The 17,085-nt window shown below is 48.0% G+C and overlaps 1 long non-coding RNA gene across 1 annotated transcript; it reads left to right on the top strand.

The window, feature by feature from the left end:
- The first annotated feature begins 2,689 nt into the window (after window positions 1-2,689).
- Window positions 2,690-6,890, top strand: LOC121142956. The gene is made up of 2 exons (XR_005880123.1): window positions 2,690-3,112; window positions 6,429-6,890. It is a non-coding gene; the product is annotated as an uncharacterized LOC121142956 (long non-coding RNA).
- Window positions 6,891-17,085: the final 10,195 nt, after the last annotated feature.

Below are 17,085 nucleotides of genomic sequence, written 5' to 3'. Positions count from 1 at the left end.
GGTACAGCTCAATGGTAGATCACTTGCCCAGCGTGCACAGGCATGGGCAAGACCAAGGCAGGCCTGGAAGTACATGCTTGATGCCAGCACTCACAAGTTTAAGGCCAAGCTGGGATACATAACAAGAGCCCATCTGAAACAAACTTTCAAAGGCCTCACATTTCTAGACGGAATTGATTAAAGCAGTGAGTCCAATATTTTTTCACACCATTTGTTATTCATTCAGCAACCACTGGGCACCAGCCACAAGGACCATGCCTGCCTCCCCTGCCCCCAGAAGGGCAACCACTCGGCTGTCCTCTCAACAGCATTCAGTCAACAAACATGATCCCGTGTGTCTAGTTCAATGGCTGGCTCCTGTGCCTGTTTGGCCACACTGCCTGGAGTCTAGCTTGGTCTCCAAGCCTTCATGCTCATGTCCTTCCCCTTGTGCCTTTGAATGTGAATCTGCCCCCAGGGGTCTCTCCGGATCCTCCCACCCGGCAAGGTGCCCCCCTCTTCGCTCCCACAGCACCCTGGGTTCCCTGCTATCATAACACCCTGCACCCCTCCAGCATACCTGCCTCCTGATGAGTTTCCTAGAGGACACATCAGTGTGTGTGTGTGTGTGTGTGTGTGTGTGTGTGTACATTTTCATGGGATCCAACATGGAACTCAAAATCTGGAAGACCTCCACCTCCAATAAGTCTCTGTACAGTGAATGAATAAACAAATAAGCCAGTAAAGAGTGCCTATGAACCCATTACACTATGCCACGCTGGAGAGTACAATTCTTCATTTGTGTGGGCCCACACACTGGTGCTGGGAACCAAATTCAATAACATGCCGCTGGCTCCTCTAAGCAGGTTTATTGGGATATAACTTCCATTCCACAGATTTCACTCACCTGAAGAATTCGATTCTGTAGGTTTTATTGTTTAAAGTTATGCGATCATTATCACTATCTGCTTCTAGAATAGTTTCATCAACCATCCCCCAAAGTAACCCCATGTTCATCAGCAGTCCCTCCCCATTTCCCCAACTTTCTCCGCCCCACCCCCACCCCTGTCTGGAAGTAGACAACCATTAACCAACTTTCTGGATGGATCGGCCCCTTCAGAACATTCCACAGAAATGACATCACAGCGTGTGGGCTTTTGTGTCTGGCTGCTTTTATTTAGATTAGTGTTACAGAAACATGATTGCATCAGATCATCTGTGGAGATCTCGCTCTTTCCTATGGCTGAATGGTAGCTCCTTCTATGGAGAGACCATACTTGACTGACCCATTCCAAAACTCCAGTGATACGTAGGCTACATGAAAGTGTGCAGCAAAGAGATTTTGCAATCGTGTCTTCACGGTGCCTCATTTTGTCTTGGTGTTTACCGCTCAAGGAGGCTTATGCTAACCTTCTTTTCACAGACGAGTAAACTGAGGCCTGGGTGGCGTGTTGAGACTTGCCAAAGATCCCAGGCAATGAAGGGGCAGGAATGCTAAGTAAGCCTGTCCTCTGTGTCACTCTGCTTCCCTCCCAGGTCTGGTGTGGGTTTCATGTCTCTGTTTCCCTCTTGGACCCGGTTGGCCATTGTCGCTTAGCCTGTATCCACCTGGCCTTGGATCCCCCAAAGGTTTGGGTGTGTGCTCCGGAGGAAGGTAGTTGAGCCTATATTCTATCTGGTTTGATTGATTGGTTGATTGATTGACTGATGATTACGTATGTATGGGTATTCAGAGGCAACCTTCTCATTCCGGAAGTCCTTGACCCTCCCATCACCCCACAGAAAAGGAGCCCCTGCCACCTGCCCCAGTGCCTCCCAGCCCTTCCTTCCCTCAGCACTTCCTTCTGCTTGAGCTGTCTTGCCACACCCTGGCTCTCTACCAGCAGACAACCTGAAGCATGTCGCCGGCCGCCGATACAGTGGTTGTGATACTAGGGTAGGACTGACCTCTGTCTGTGTCTGCACCTCCAAACCTGGCTGTCTCTCCTGAGCTGCCATTGCATTAACTCAGTCTGGAGTGGTGCGATGAATGCATTGCACTGTTTAATGACGGTGCAAGGCACTGGCTGAGTGTGTTTCAAAAGCCATTTGATCCTAATAGTCCTGGGAGGTGTGTCTAATCTCCTTTTTATAGCAGAAAAACTGGACACTCAGGTGAAGTTTACAACCCAGGGCTTCAGAGAGAGGAAGGAGGGGGGAGGGGGAAGGAGAGAGGGGGAAGGAGGGGGAGGAAGAGAGGGAGGGAGAGGGGAAGGAGGGGGAAGGGAGGGGGAGGAAGAGAGGGAGGGAGGGGGAGGGAGGGAGGAGGAGGAAGAGAGGGAGGGAGAGGGAAGGAGGGGGAAGGAGGGAGGGAGGGAGAGGGAGGAAGGGGGAAGGAGGGAGGGAGGGAGAGGGGAGGAAGGGGAGGGAGGAGAGAACGCAGTCTCTTGTCTCTTAGACCTCTCCTTCCAGTGTACTGCCCTTCCCTTCCCTCCAAGGGTAGTGAGTGCCCCACTAAGAAACAAGTGTCAAATTTAGATCAGAGGCTAGGAACCCATTATTTTAATGTCAGCACTCGGGAGACAGAAGCAGGTGAACCTCTGTGAGTTCAAGGCCAGCCTGGCCTATAAAGTGAGTTCCAGGCCAGCCAGGTCTACACAGAGAAAGCCTGTCTTGAAAAAAATGAAAGAAAAAAAAGGAAGGGAGGGAGGGAGGGAGAATCAAGGCTGTTTTGAATGGGTAACTTATAAAAAGTGGACAAGGGAGCTCAAAGCTTCACGCACCCAACTGTCCTGTGGTCTCCTTAGATTCCCACATCAGGACTAAGAGAAAACTAGGACTGCAGTGGAATTTATTGTCAAAGAGTGTGTTTAGCAGGAATGAGGACCTGGGTTCCTCTTCAGCCGCCCACCCCCCAAAGAAAAAGAGCAAAACAGGGGGAAGTGGAGAGATAATGAGGCTGAGATAGAAAGTGCTCAGAAAGGTTCCATGGTTCACAAGAATTCGGCAAAGAGGGAGAGGCCGGCCCTGCAGTCAGCCCACAGGCACTGCACACCCCCACCCTGAAGCCTCAGTTTCCACGAGGAAGCTTAAGAAAGGAAATGAAGAAAGCAGTCACTGTCCTGTCCATAGCATCTTGAGAGGCACAGAAAGGGTAAGGATGCTAAATTCTTCTTGATTCTGATGGGGAGACAGATTCACTCATTGGTTGTTGTTATAAGACTGCTGGGCCCTCCCCCCTGGAAAGATGAGTCGTCCTCCAGCTGCTCCAGGATAAGTCTGTCTTGTGTACCCAAGCAAGAGACCACCTTAAACAAATAAAGGGAATGCTCAGAAAGGCTGGAGGGAGGCTGCACATACGGCTTGGCGGTTAACAAAGGGTCCACGTTTGGTTCCCAGCATCACATGGCAGCTCACAGTTGTCTGATTCCGTGCCCTCTTTTGCCCTCTGTGGAGAACCAGGCACAAACCTGCAGGCAAAACATCCACACACACTAAAAAAATTTTTAATGTGTCTGGATCTCCACCATGGCAAAATAAATAAATAAAGAGCAGCTGGGCAGTGGTGGCACACACCTTTATTCCCAGCACCTGGGAGGCAGGGGCAGGTGGATCTCTGTGAGTTCAAGGCCAGCCTGGTCTACAAAGTAACTTTCAGGATAACCAGGGTTACACAGAGAAACTCTGTCTTGAAAACCATAGATAGATAGATAGATAGACAGACAGACAGATACACAGATACACAGACAGACAAATAAAAAATTTTGAAATAATATTTTTAAAAAGACAATGAGAAGCCATTGGAGATGTCATGGCTCCACACACAGCAGGAAAATAATGTAACCACCTAGGAGACAAGCATGGAAGTTCCTTCAGGGATAAAAACAGTTACCACAGGAGACCATTTGAGTGTCTTCTCCAAATTCAGGTGGAAATTTTATTACTAGGAGGAGATTAGAAGGTGAGGGTTCCAAGAAGTGCACTCCTGTGATCTCAAAGCTTGAAAGACTGAGGCAAAGAGGATTGACACAAGTTTGAAGTCAGCCTGGGCTACAGTGTGAAACCCTGATAAAATAAAAAGGTGATACCTTTAATCCCAGCACTTATGAGGCAGAGGCCAGCAGATTCTATAAATTCAAGGCCAGCCTAGCCTTTATAGTGAAACCGTGCCTTAAAAAAACAAAAACAAAAACTGGTGATCAGCTCTGCTCTCATGGTGGTCTGAGACCATTATCTGAGAAGTAAGTGAGGGCATTGTTGGGAAGGAAATTTGGTTTCCCCAGCCCTCTCCATGCCTGATGTGCCCCTCCACATGTGACACAGCAAAGAGGTCTCTGTGGATGCTGGTGCTTAAAGGACTGTGGAAAATAAACATATTCTTTCTTTTCTTTTTTCTTTTTGAGACAAGGTATCTCAGTAGCCTTGGATATCACTCTGTAGACCAGGCTGATCTCAAACTCACAGAGATCTGCCTGCCTTTGCCACCCCAGTGCTAGGATTAAAGGCAGTGCTACTACATCTGAATACATACATACATACATAATGTGTATGAGTATTTTGTCTTTGCACCATGTGCATGCCTGGTATTCCAGGAGGCCAAAAAAGGGCATCAAATCCTTTGGAACTGGAGTTACAGACAGTTCTGAGCCACCATGTGGGTTCTGGGAATTGAACCTGGGTCCTCTGGAAGAGCAATTGGTGCTCTTAAACCCTGAGTAATTTCTCCAGCTCCCAGAAGTTTTTTTTAATTAAATTATTTTAATTGCATTTATTTACGTGTGTGTGTATGTATGCACATGTGTGTGTACATGTGTATTCATGCCAAGGCAGGTAAAGGTTGGAGAACCATTTGAGGGAGTTGCTTCTCTCCACCATGTTGGTCCCAAGGAACAGAGTTATATTGCCAAGCTTGGCTGCAAGCTCCTTTTCTTGCTGAGCCATCTTGCTGGCCCTAAACTTTCTTTAGAGTAATGAAAAAGTTTATGAATTATATCATGGAGGGAGCCATGGGGCTCTGGGAATCTCCCAAAAGCCATGAAACTATATAGCCTAGCTGGTGAACTTTATGGCATGTGAATTGTATCTCAATAAAGATGTGATTTAGAAGAGAAGAATGAAAAGACAGCATAAAGATGCCCTCCATGGTTCTGTAGAAAGGGTATTTGAAGGTGAAAACTACCAGCCGACCTACTTTTCCCATCCCACAGCCTGCGGCTAAGCACAACACCCTGAGCCCCCACCACACTAGGCATGGTTGACTCCGTGTGCCAGTGGTCTCTGGCTCTTCCCCGGGAGGCCTATTTTTCTACATATGGCCTCACACACTTCTTCATGGGACTGTAAGTATGGCCATGTTTGCTGGGAAGATGGGCCTCACACACTTCTTCATGGGACTGTAAGTATGGCCATGTTTGCTGGGAAGATGGGCCTCACACACTTCTTCATGGGACTGTAAGTATGGCCATGTTTGCTGGGATGATGGGCCAGGTGGTGTGAAGTCCCTTCCGACGTAAGGAAGCCTGCATCTCATGCTGCCTTACCCACCATGCCTGGCTTGGTGGGTGAACTCACAAGAGGGAACAGAACCCCAGTTCAGAGCAGCCTGGACCTGGCACCCTAATATCTGAATGGGAATCTTAGTTCCACCACTTGCTAGCCAGGTGCCATTAAAATTACACAGATAAGAAACCCACTATACATGGCCTGGCATGATGGAATACTCAGGAGACAGGCAGACCTCTGTGAATTTGAGGGCAGCCTAGTATGAATATTGAGCTCCAGATCATCCAGGGTTACATAATGAGACCCTGTCTCAAAACAAACTTTTCCTTTCTTTTTCTTTTCTTTTTTTCTCTCTCTCTCTCTCTCTCTCTCTCTCTCTCTCTCTCTCTCTCTCTCTCTCTCTCTCTCTCTCTCTCTTTTATGAAAGAAACCCAGCACACCAGGTCGAAGTTGTTACACGTGTTTAAAAAAAGCACTGCTTCCTAACTGTGTGATCTTAGGAGAGTCACCTGACTATTTAAGCCTTAGCATTCCTCACCTATCAGAAGAATAGTGTGAGGCAGGTGTGGTGTCAAATACCTCTAATCCTAGTATTTGCCAGGTGGAGGCAGACGGATCAACAAGGTGAAGGCCACCCTTAGTTACATAGCAAGTTTGAAGCTAGCCTGGGTTACATGAGACTCTGTCTCAAAAAAGGAAAAGAAAGGAAGGAAATAGGAAGGAAGGAAGGAGGGAGGGAGGGAGGGAGGGAGGGAGGGAGGGAGGGAGGGAGGAAGGAAGGAAGGAAGGAAGGAAGGAAGGAAGGAAGGAAAAGAAATGACAATGGAGTGCTATACCTCATCAAGCTAGCATGCTTGGTTTGATCCTCCAGGAAGATTTGTGGTGTGAACACAGCTTACAAACGAGGAGGCCTGAGTTACCTTGACAGTTATCTTGACTAAATCAGAGGTGACTATCTTGACTTGCAGGACTCAGGAGGTCAGAGGCTCAGAAGGGAGGGGCCCAGAGGAAGAGGACAGAGACAGCACCACTGTTGCCCAAGAGAAGCCCCTCAATCTCAAAGTCATTCAACCACGGAAATGAGACAAAGCCATCCAGGGCGGTTGGGCAAGAGAGGGAGGTGCCTGGCAGGAAGCAGGAGACTCAGACTGAGTGTCTCCCAGTGAACAAGGGCCAAAGTATCAAGCAGCCTGGAGCAGGCCCAAGGGACAGAGACAGCCCTCCTGTAAATATCCTGGATTCAACTTGGGGTGCTTCCCAGGGCTGGAGAGTCCCACTCCACCTACAGTCTCCCTACCAGCCGGTCCCTGTGGCTGCAGAGGGACAACATCAGCTGACACTGACAGAGCTAACAGAACATGGAGTTGGCTTCTCATATCTGCATTCTCAGAGTCTACAACATGACTACAAAATAAAGTGTCTCTACCGAACATGTGGGATTTTCCTTATTACTCCCAGCCTGTCTTGGGAGTGAGATAGGTATATGAAAAGCTCAGCCCAACGTCACATTTGTGGTTAGGAGTGAAACAACAGGCCTACGAGATGGTTAAGAGCTCTTGCTGCTCTTCCAGAGGACCTGAGTTCTGTTCTCAGTACCCATGTCAGGCAGCTCATGACGACCTGGAACTCCAGTTCCGGGGGACATGATGATCTCTTCTGGCCTCTGTGGGCACCTGTATGTATGTAGCATACACAGAAACTCAAATGTACATCCAAATTATTTACTAAAGGATCATATTATATATAGTCCTCACGATGCACCAGCACGGGCACGATGGCTGTCACTACCCTACCCATTGGGTGGAGACATAGTCTAAGTAAATCAAGCGGCTCCTAAGGTCACATGGACAGGGCCTAGATCAAGAATTCCCTTTCCTGAAGTCCAGAGCTGCCTCCCACAGAAGCAAAACTTACTGGGTGTGGCTTCTAAATGTGTGCTACTGGTTAGAGCTCAGCTCAGTGATCAGAGGAGAGACCATGCTGGCCATTCCTGGGAAATGTAAGGTCTCATGCTTACTCCTTCCTGGGCTGTCTGTCTCTGCCTACTCTGTCCACTGGGATTCAGTATCCATTTTTCTGGGCTCTGACAAGGCACAGGGGCTGCCCCATCTTGCTGTCTCCAGCCAGGAGTGCTCTTGTCTCAACTGCTGATGCCCCTTCGTTTATTCACTCAAAAGTCACCTCTCACCCCCTAACACCGGTTCGGCGTAGCCACCGCTTTCCAGGGGAGGTGTTGCTACTGCTGTGGCCTTCCTTTTCTTCCTGCTCCAGGCACTGGCTGACAAACTGTGCTCTCTGCCAGGGTACCCACCGTCTTCAGTAGACGGGGACTTCCAGTCTCGGCTCCTCGCCCTAGTTCTAGAGCAGAGAGCGGCAGCTGACAGACAGACAGCTGGTGCTCCGTGTGTGCCAAGTCAAGGAATGACAACAAGCAGAAGGAGGGCCTGAGAAGATGGCCCTTGCTGCTCAAGCGTGAGGACTTGGGTTCAAATCTCCCACAAGGACCCACGTGGAAAGCCAAGCTTAGTCCTGTTACTGGACTCTTGGCAGCGTAGATAGGAGGATTAATGCGGCTTGATGGCTACCAGCCTAATTCCAGCTTCACTGACATACCAGGTATCAAGGGAATAAGGTATAGAGTGGTAAGAGCAGGGAACTTGAGGTCTTCCTCTGGCCTCTACACGAGTGTGCGCCAACACCTACGCCGTGCATATAACCAACACACACATACTGTCTACACAGACACATACAAGCATTCATACATATGTAGAAATATCAGGGACACAAGGCTGTGCGTGGAACTGGACTGAAGAACTAAGAGGAAGCAGGGAGACTATGTGGATAGAATTTTCACAACTGTCCTCACCTACACACAAAGTACATTTCCCAGACAATTCCAACAAGGAATGGGGAAAGGGAGACACCTAAGAGATCTCTGAAGATGAGAACTCCTGGTGGAAGGTCCCACAAGAGCAGACTTAAGGGAAAGGCTGTAGGGACAGGGAAAGTGGGTTGGGCACGGTGACCAGCTTATGTGGCTACAGCCTTGGGCTCAGGGTTCATAGGCAGGGGGAGGGAGGTTACAGCAGATTGCAGAAGGTATTGAATGACAGGCAAAGTTTGCAGTTTCTAAACTAAGAGTCATGGTAGTTGGTGCACACCTTTAATCCCCACGCTTGGGAGGCAAAGACAGGAGGATCTTTGTGAGTCTGAGGCCAGACAGTGTTACATAGACAGTACCCATCCAGGCTCTCCAGGAATATATAGCAAGACCTTTCCTCAAAACAAAACCAAACAATATGAAACAACAACAAAAATCTGAGAGGATCCTAAGTAAATCTCTGTATCTTTGCCATTTTCTAAGCCTTTTGGCTACTGTCAAGTGTACACACACACACACACACACACACACACACACACACACGTACACACAAGGTTTTTTAAGCCCCCATAGTTCAAAATGAAATCTGCCTCCTGTGCCTACCCTCCCCAGAAGTAACCAAGTAACGGGGCTGTGTCCTGCTCCTGTCGGTTCACACCCACAAAGATCGGCCTGGGTGCACTGTCCCCGGCCTGGGTGCAGTGTCCCCCGCCTGACTCCGGAGCCGCGGCCCGCTGTGCCTAGGCACCTTTTCTGCGGAGAGGTTCCTCGCATTTCCACCCCCAGGCAGGTGAAGTTGGCTAGATCCGCCTACTTCCGCCCCACGAGCCAATAGAGAAGTGTATGTAAATTATCCCGCTCTTGCGGCCACCAATGGTTGCGAAGGCGCAACAGGTCCGCCAGGTTTCTGGGTTTCCGCTCTGAGTGAGCTGGCGTGGTTTGGTACCTTCGCTCACCCGGATAGGAGCGATCTGGGAATCGGGAGACACCAGGACGGTTGGAGAGAAGACCTAGGAGCATAGGGAGGCAGGGAGGAAGCTGGAGGCAGCTGCCTGACCTTGGGTCGCTCTGACTATCCCGCCCTGCCCCTTTCCTGCCACGTGCACTCATGGGTGGACCTGGCTCAGCTGCTGGCTGGCCTATGTACAGGTTAACTGTGTGACCTTTTGAAGCTTCGGTTTGGAAGCTAGGAAAAGGGAGTAACAACGCCCTCCTAGTCCGTGCGTGAGGAGCCGTGGGCAGGCCAAATGAACGCTGCTGCGGAGCTCCACTTTTTTTTTTTTTTTTTGGTTTTTCGAGACAGGGTTTCTCTGTGGCTTTGGAGGCTGTCCTGGAACTAGCTCTTGTAGACCAGGCTGGCCTTGAACTCACAGAGATCCGCCCGCCTCTGCCTCCCGAGTGCTGGGATTAAAGGCGTGCACCACCAACGCCCGGCACGGAGCTCCACTTTTGCAAACCATTGTGCTTGCTCGTGGAAAAGGTGCTTGTGTACAAGCCTGACGACACACTTGGATCCCTGGAACCCACCCTCATGAAGATGGAAGGAGCGAATCCATTTCTTAAAATTGTTATCTGACCTCCACACACGTGCCGTGAAATACAATTCTAAAAATAATTTAAGGTTAAAATAATTATCTCTGGATGAGTGGCTGTTGCTCGCTCTTGAACTCACCGCAGCAGCAGCTACTAGCACAAGACTCTCGCCCATCAACATTCCATCCATTCTGGGGCAAGGGCTCATAAGGCCCCACCTCTCCCTTCCCTGAGGAGCTAATGTTTGTGTTACATTCAAAGTTACAGTTAATGTTTACTGGGAGAGGTAGGTCATATTCCTCAATGGTGTAGTCATAGGTAAATTTCCCTTGCTCAAGTAAATCGCCCATCTCCTCCAAGCAACCCTAATTAAATACAATGGGCGGCACACAAGACATGAAATAGGAGAGGAACTTGGGAAGTAGAGCTTCAGAGGGAGGGAGAAAAGAATAAGCGGACAATGATGAGTGTGTGTGTGTGTGTGTGTGTGTGTAAAATTGTAAAAGAATAAAATAAAAGAAAGAAAAAGTAGAAGCCCACTGGAGCGTGGTGGCACACACCTTTAGTCCCAGCACTAAAGAGTCAGGTGGATCTTATGAATTCAAGGCGAGACTGGTCTACATCGTGAATTCCAGGCCAGCCGGGGTTGCATAATAAAACCATCTCATAAAAAAGGGATGTAGGTCAGTGGTAGAGTACTTGCCTGGCATAGCCAAGATCCTGGGTCCCAGGCCTGGCACAGCAACCTGAGCATGTCTTTGGGCCTCGACAACCCAGCGTGTGAATGCTGGTATTGCCAGTTGCTTGTGGTAGGACCTGAGGGACATCACACTTCCTCTGAATCTTGCTTCTAAGCCCTGAAGAAAGAATGGCAGGAGGTGCTGTTAGGATTACAGGACTGTTTTCTAAGGCACAGGGCCAGGCTGAGTGTGGCTTGGACCAAGGAGCCTCCCAGAACTTCATTTCATCATCCATCTTTCAGATGCCACATGCCTGTGTCTCACGTCTTAGGTGACATAAGACACATTTATAAAGAGACACATTTATAAAGAGAAAAGCAAGACACTGATGTCATTTAGTGGAGTGTGGCATGGCTGACACATTGGAAAAGCATTAATATTGGCTCCAGCTCTGCCTCTCGGGTGCTGAATGACCTTGGGCAGGTTATTTCACTCGTGGATCTGTTTTCTTTCCCACGATGCAGCACCATTGGTAAGATGGTGTATGGGAAACACCTGCATCATATCTGGCACACATCAGACTTTAATAAGTTACTAGACGTTCTTTCTTTAAATTGCTATATTGTAGCCAGGTGTTGGTGGTGCACATCTTTAATCCCAGCACTCGGAGGCAGAGGCAGGTGGATCTCTGTGAGTTTGAAGCCAGCCTGGTCTACAGAGAAGTTCCGGGACAACCTCCAAAGCAATACAGAGAAACCCTGTCGCAAAAAACAAAAACAAAACAAAACAAAACAAAATTGCTATATTGGTTTCCTTGTTACTTCTACTCAGTGGAGTTAAATCCCATTTCAGAGTGCTGGAGAGATGGTTTGGTGGTTAAGAGTACTGGACACTGGCAGAGGACCTGGATGAGGTTCCCAGCACTCACATGGTAGCTCACAACCATCTGTAACCTCACTCAGTTCCAGAAGATCCAATGCCCTCCTATGGCCTCTGTGGGTACCAGGCACACATGTTGGTATACAAACATACTTGCAGGCAAAGCATTCATACAAATAATAATAATAGTAATAGTAGTAAGAGGAGGAGGAGAAGAAATGTTTTAAATTATTCTATTTCACTCACATTTAGCAGGTGGAATAAAGAAGAAAAACCTTCATTCTTCAGTAATTAAAGATATTCATTAACTACATACTATGTGCCAGGCACTTTGCCCATGAAGCTGGTGTTAATCAGAAAATTAGGGCTCCCTTTTACATTTTTTTAATGTTCTTTGGCGTTTTGCCATGGGTGTCAGGTCCCCTGGAACTGGAGTTACACACAGTAACTCCATGAGCTGCCATTTGAGTGCTGGGAATCGAATGTGGGTCCTCTTATTTTTTTTTTTTTTTTTTTTTTTTTTTGGTTTTTCGAGACAGGGTTTCTCTGTATTGTTTTGGAGGCTGTCCTGGAACTCGCTTGGTAGTCCAGGCTGGTCTCGAACTCACAGAGATCCGCCTGCCTCTGCCTCCCGAGTGCTGGGATTAAAGACATGGCCACCAACGCCCGGCTCGAGCAGTCAGTACTCTTAACTGGTGAGTCTTCTCTCCAGGCCCACCTTTTGGATTCTTAGTCTTGTTAATAAATGAATTTAGAAGCAAACTCAGAAGAAAACTTGCAGATGCTTTGGGTAGAGTTTGAGAGAAAGCAATAGTGCGAGCAAGCTATAAATCTCAGAAACTAGTATGTGAAAGGAAATGGAGAAGAGGAAGAAAGCAATGGGTGTCAGGTGGCTCAGTGGGTAAAGGCACTCACCACTAAGCCCGATAAAATCCAAGTTCAATTCCCAGAACCCACAAGATAGAAGGAGAAAAACTCGCTCCTGCAAGTTGTCCTCTAACATCCATGTCACTCCCACCAATAAATAAATAAATATTAATTTTTTAAAAGAAAGTCATGACTTTGGAGTTAGGATCCAAGAAGACTTGCATGCTCAGTAAGGGAGGTCAGCCATTAGCCATACAATGGAAGGGGAAGAGGGCTTCAGAGAAAGAATGAGAAAGCCCAAGTGTCATAGAAAGCGTGTTTAGGCTTTTGTTTTGTTTTTTTCGAGACAGGGTTTCTCTGTATTGTTTTGGAGGCTGTCCTGAAACTCGCTCTGTAGACCAGGCTGGCCTCGAACTCACAGAGATCTGCCTGCCTCTGCCTCCCGAGTGCTGGGATTAAAGGCGTGTGCCACCAATGCCCGACACATGTTTAGGCTTTGGCCACTCTCCAAAAGAAGATGGAGAAAAAGAAAAAGGAACAGTTACTCTGCAGAACTCAGAAGAGGACAGGCTGCATGACAGAGGTTCTGTAAGTGGCTTGTACTGACAGACAGGCTTCTGAGAAGAACAAGTACATTATCTCATTAAGGGGATAATTATTCCTCCCATCTCCTTAGTATTGTGCCCAAACTCTGAACTCCCAAATCACCAAGAGACCCAATCTGAAGCAAAAGCAAGGAGTTTTTAATTTTATGAGTTAATTCGGTTCCCCTGCCCATCCAACGAAGCAGGTGAAGCAGGCAGGACCAGGCAGGGGAAGAGAATATATTGGGATAGAGCAAGGGGGGTCCGCTACTTGCATAACCGTCTCAGTATTGGTGCACCTCCAGGCTTGGAAGGCCTGTCCTGTGTTGATTGGTCAACTGCAGCTGCAGGAAGGTTGCTATGGTCTATAGACCCTCCTTGGGCGGTTGCTACCCTCTGCATTCCACTGTTATCCTAAAGCCCATCCAGAGCCTGCCAGCTGACTTCTGATTGGTTCCTTGCCACATGGAGGATATCTGGCTTCTTAGTGACTAGGACAAGGTGGGGCAAGGTCGGGAGCTTAGCACACTTTGCTGAGTCAGAGGTCTAACTCTTGCCGGCAGCCTGTTATGACTGCCAAAGCAAGGGGTTAGATGACGTTCTAGTCCCTTCCCTTAGCATGCCATCAGCTTTTGGGGAAAGTAGATTACTGTCTGGTGATTGACAGGCCAGCTGGATTAACCTCCTATCTTTTTATTTTTATTTATTTATTTATTGGTTTTTCGAGACAGGGTTTCTCTGTATTGTTTTGGAGGCTGTCCTGGAACTCACTCGAACTCACAGAGATCCACCTGCCTCTGCCTCCTGAGTGCTGGGATTAAAGGTGTGCACCACCACTGCCCAGCTTAGAAACTGTTATTGTAGAAATGTTTTTTATTTGTTTTGTTTTCTTTTTGAGATAGGATTTCTCTGACTCTGCCTCCCTGGCTCTGGGATTTAAGGCATGTGCCACCTCTACCCAGCATGGAAGTGTTTTTTTTTTTAAACTAATGTTTTCAATGTAAATATAATGGCTGTGAGATGGGCAAAGGCTCTTGTTGCCAAGCCCAATAAGCTGAGTTAGAACCTGGAATTGGTATGAGGGAAGGAGAGAACTGACTCTAAAAGTTGTTCTTACTTTCATACATGTGCCAGGCACACACACACACACACACACACACACACACACACACACACACACACACTCCATATAATCAATGTAAATACAAATTATGCACAATATAATGTGCAATAAACCCAAAGTTAATTTTCCGTCTCATAAATTGGACAAGGAGACTAAATGTGACCTGCTGTCTCCTGGACTGGAATTCACCCACAGAAAGTTAGAGTCATGTTTTGTTCCCAGGTTCACCAGGAAAACATTCAAGCTCCATCAAAGGTCACCTCTGAAGGACTGAACATGCATGCATTGGGGTAAACATTCTCCCAGCCTCTGAAGTCACAGGCTGTGGAAGGAAATGAGCTGTTTGCAAATCTTGCGGTGGATTTCCCCAGCATCAGAGGTATTCTGGGCTGAGTCACTCCCCCGCTCTGGGCTTTCCCTGACGCTCCAGTAAGATAAGGATTACCTTCCCTAAGGGGAGCAGCTCTCCCTTCATCATCCTAAAGCCCTACATGGGCATCCATTGCGGACTGGGAGCCACTCACTCGCAAATTTCTCCAGCTGTTCCAGGACACCGCTGGCCTCAGACAAGTTTCTGGTTTCTCCTTCCTGGACTCTGGAGTGAGTCCAGCTGCCGTACTCCGCAATGGAGACTGTATTCCACTAAACGAGGGAGGGAAGGAAGTGGGCTAGCCAAGTCTCCCTGTGCCTGTCGTGCCACCCTGCAGATTGGGCTGCGGCTTAGTTGGGTTTACTATTGCTGTGATGAAATACAACAGCTAAAAGCTGTTGAGGGGGAAAGAGTTTGTCTCACCTTACAGGGTCACAGCAAAATCTGTCACTGAAGGAAGTCAGGGCAGGAACTCAACAGGCCAGGAACCTGAGGCAGGAACGGAAGCTGAGGCCACAGAGAAGTGCTGAACCCTCCCACAACAATCATTAATCAAAAAATAAAAATGGACTACACGCTTGCCCACGGGCCAATCTGATGGAGACATTTCCTCCAATGAGGTTCCCCTCCTCCCAAATGACTTTAGTTTGTGTCAAGCTGACATAAAACTAGCCAGGACAGACTGTGACATCACTCAATAAGCAGGGGACAGAGGCTGCAGTGTGAGACTTGACTATCCACGGACCCATGTTGCTTTCACACACATCACGTTGACTGGGACTCCACCCAGACACTTGTGTCCAGTTCATCCTGGATTTTGCTCTCTGTGAGCCTATAAACTCTCTGGCCTCCTGGCATTGGATTCTCACCTCTGTGGGAAACAGCTGAGGACAGAGCACTGAGGTCCAGAGGCAACACCAGCCAGATGATGCATGTTTATCACGGGGCTTCTGGGAAGGCCAAGTGTAAGATGCTGACCCTGTCTCTCTTAAACTGGGTCTGCCAGCAACCAGAGTGCCTATAGCAATGTTCCAAAGGGCATTCTAGGACCTCAGGGTCTGGGGTGTCCTCCCCAGGATCTAAACTGGGGTGTCTAGTCAACTCTGCCTGAAGTCCACTCACTTCTCCTTACCAAAACAGCACATCAAAGTTTGTGTCACCATGCCCAGCTTTATCAGCCTGAAACAGAAAGAGGGTGCTCACACACGGGACAAATAAACCAGTCACAAAAGACCTACACCATGATTCTCCCTATACTAGGGTCCTAGAATAGTCAAAATCTTCCCAGCACAGGAAAGGCAGGAAGAATGCTGTCAGTTCAAGGCTGGCCAGGGCTACATAGTGGAGATGATGCAAAAATTACAAAACAAACATTATAGTTGATGTAGAGGCTGGAGGGAGCATGGTGGCTCCAGTGTGTGGAAGGAATGGGCCCGGGACCTATTGCTCAACTCATATTGGGTTCCAGGCTTGTAAGCTGAAAAGATTCTGGAGATAGATGAAGTAACAGTTAAGGACAGTGTACAATTCCCAATGCCAAGGACCCCTAGATATTCTGCCTCCAGAATGCCAGAAAGACCACTTTTTAAAAAATGTAACCCAGGCTGCCTTTCACTATGTAGTTAAGGATGACCTTGAACTACTGACCCTCTTACCTCTAGCTTCTCAGGGCTGAGATTGTGAACATGGGCCATCCATCCCACCCTTCCACCCACATCCTATGCAGAGCTAAAGATCAAACTCAGGGCTTGATATACGCTCAGCAACCCCTCTACCAACTTAGCTGCATTCCCCCCCCATAACTACCCTTTCTCAAAGCCTAATGGGTGTGGTAGAGTATGCACTGCAGGAAATTTCCATTGTAATCAGGTATGGTGATGTACATTTGTAATCCCAACACTCCAGAGACCAAGGCAAAAAAGAAATAAAAGCTTTAGGCTAGCCTGGGCTACAGTTTGAGACTCTGTCTCAAACAATAGAGTAGTCTTTGGAAACTACTTACTCTCAAATCCTAACTCTGATGCTCAGATGCTGTGTGGCCTTAGTTGAGTTGCTTTCCTTCTCTGTGCCTCCTTTTTTCTATGCAATGGGGATATTGGTAGCACCCACCTCAACAGTGCTCCAAGCAGCAGCTAGGACGAAGCATGTCCTTAATATCATTAACTACTACTATTTCCACATTAATTACTTTGGAGGGAGGGAGGAAAGCAATAGCCTACTCTTCTCTGAGGTCCCAGTGTTTTCCCCAGCACTTACCAACCCAATGGCTCTGGGTGGCCCAGGAAAAGAAAGGGTAGAAGAAAAGACAAGAGAATCATTCAGCCAGACTCCAAGCTGCTGTGTGACTTAAGACCAGTAAGTGTACTTGTCTGTGCTGGTATTACCTGTCCAAAAATCAGGTAAACTTGTTAGTATTCAGGCATCTGCACTGGCCTGTCCTTGGGGTTCTGATAGGATATGCCCTCAGCTGCAGCCACTAAGAGCCCCACTTGTGCACATTCACTATGTTCCCTTTTAAAAGGGCCCTGCCCACCTCCCATTTTTCTGTCTTTCTCTCTCCCTCATCACTCTTGTTCCCAGGGACCGGTCTCTGTCCTCCCCTCTGCGTCTTTTTCTAACTCTTCTCTCTCCTCTTCCAATAAACCTCCTATGTGAATTCTGTTACGGTGTGACTTCTCTTTGTGGCGTTTTTTTACATTACAACACTC

The sequence above is a fragment of the Mesocricetus auratus genome, unplaced genomic scaffold, assembly GCF_017639785.1.
Source record: "Mesocricetus auratus isolate SY011 unplaced genomic scaffold, BCM_Maur_2.0 Super-Scaffold_100010, whole genome shotgun sequence".
Classification (NCBI taxonomy): Eukaryota; Metazoa; Chordata; class Mammalia; order Rodentia; family Cricetidae; genus Mesocricetus; species Mesocricetus auratus.
Note: the sequence above shows the minus strand (reverse complement) of the source record. Positions and strands in the feature narration are given on the sequence as shown.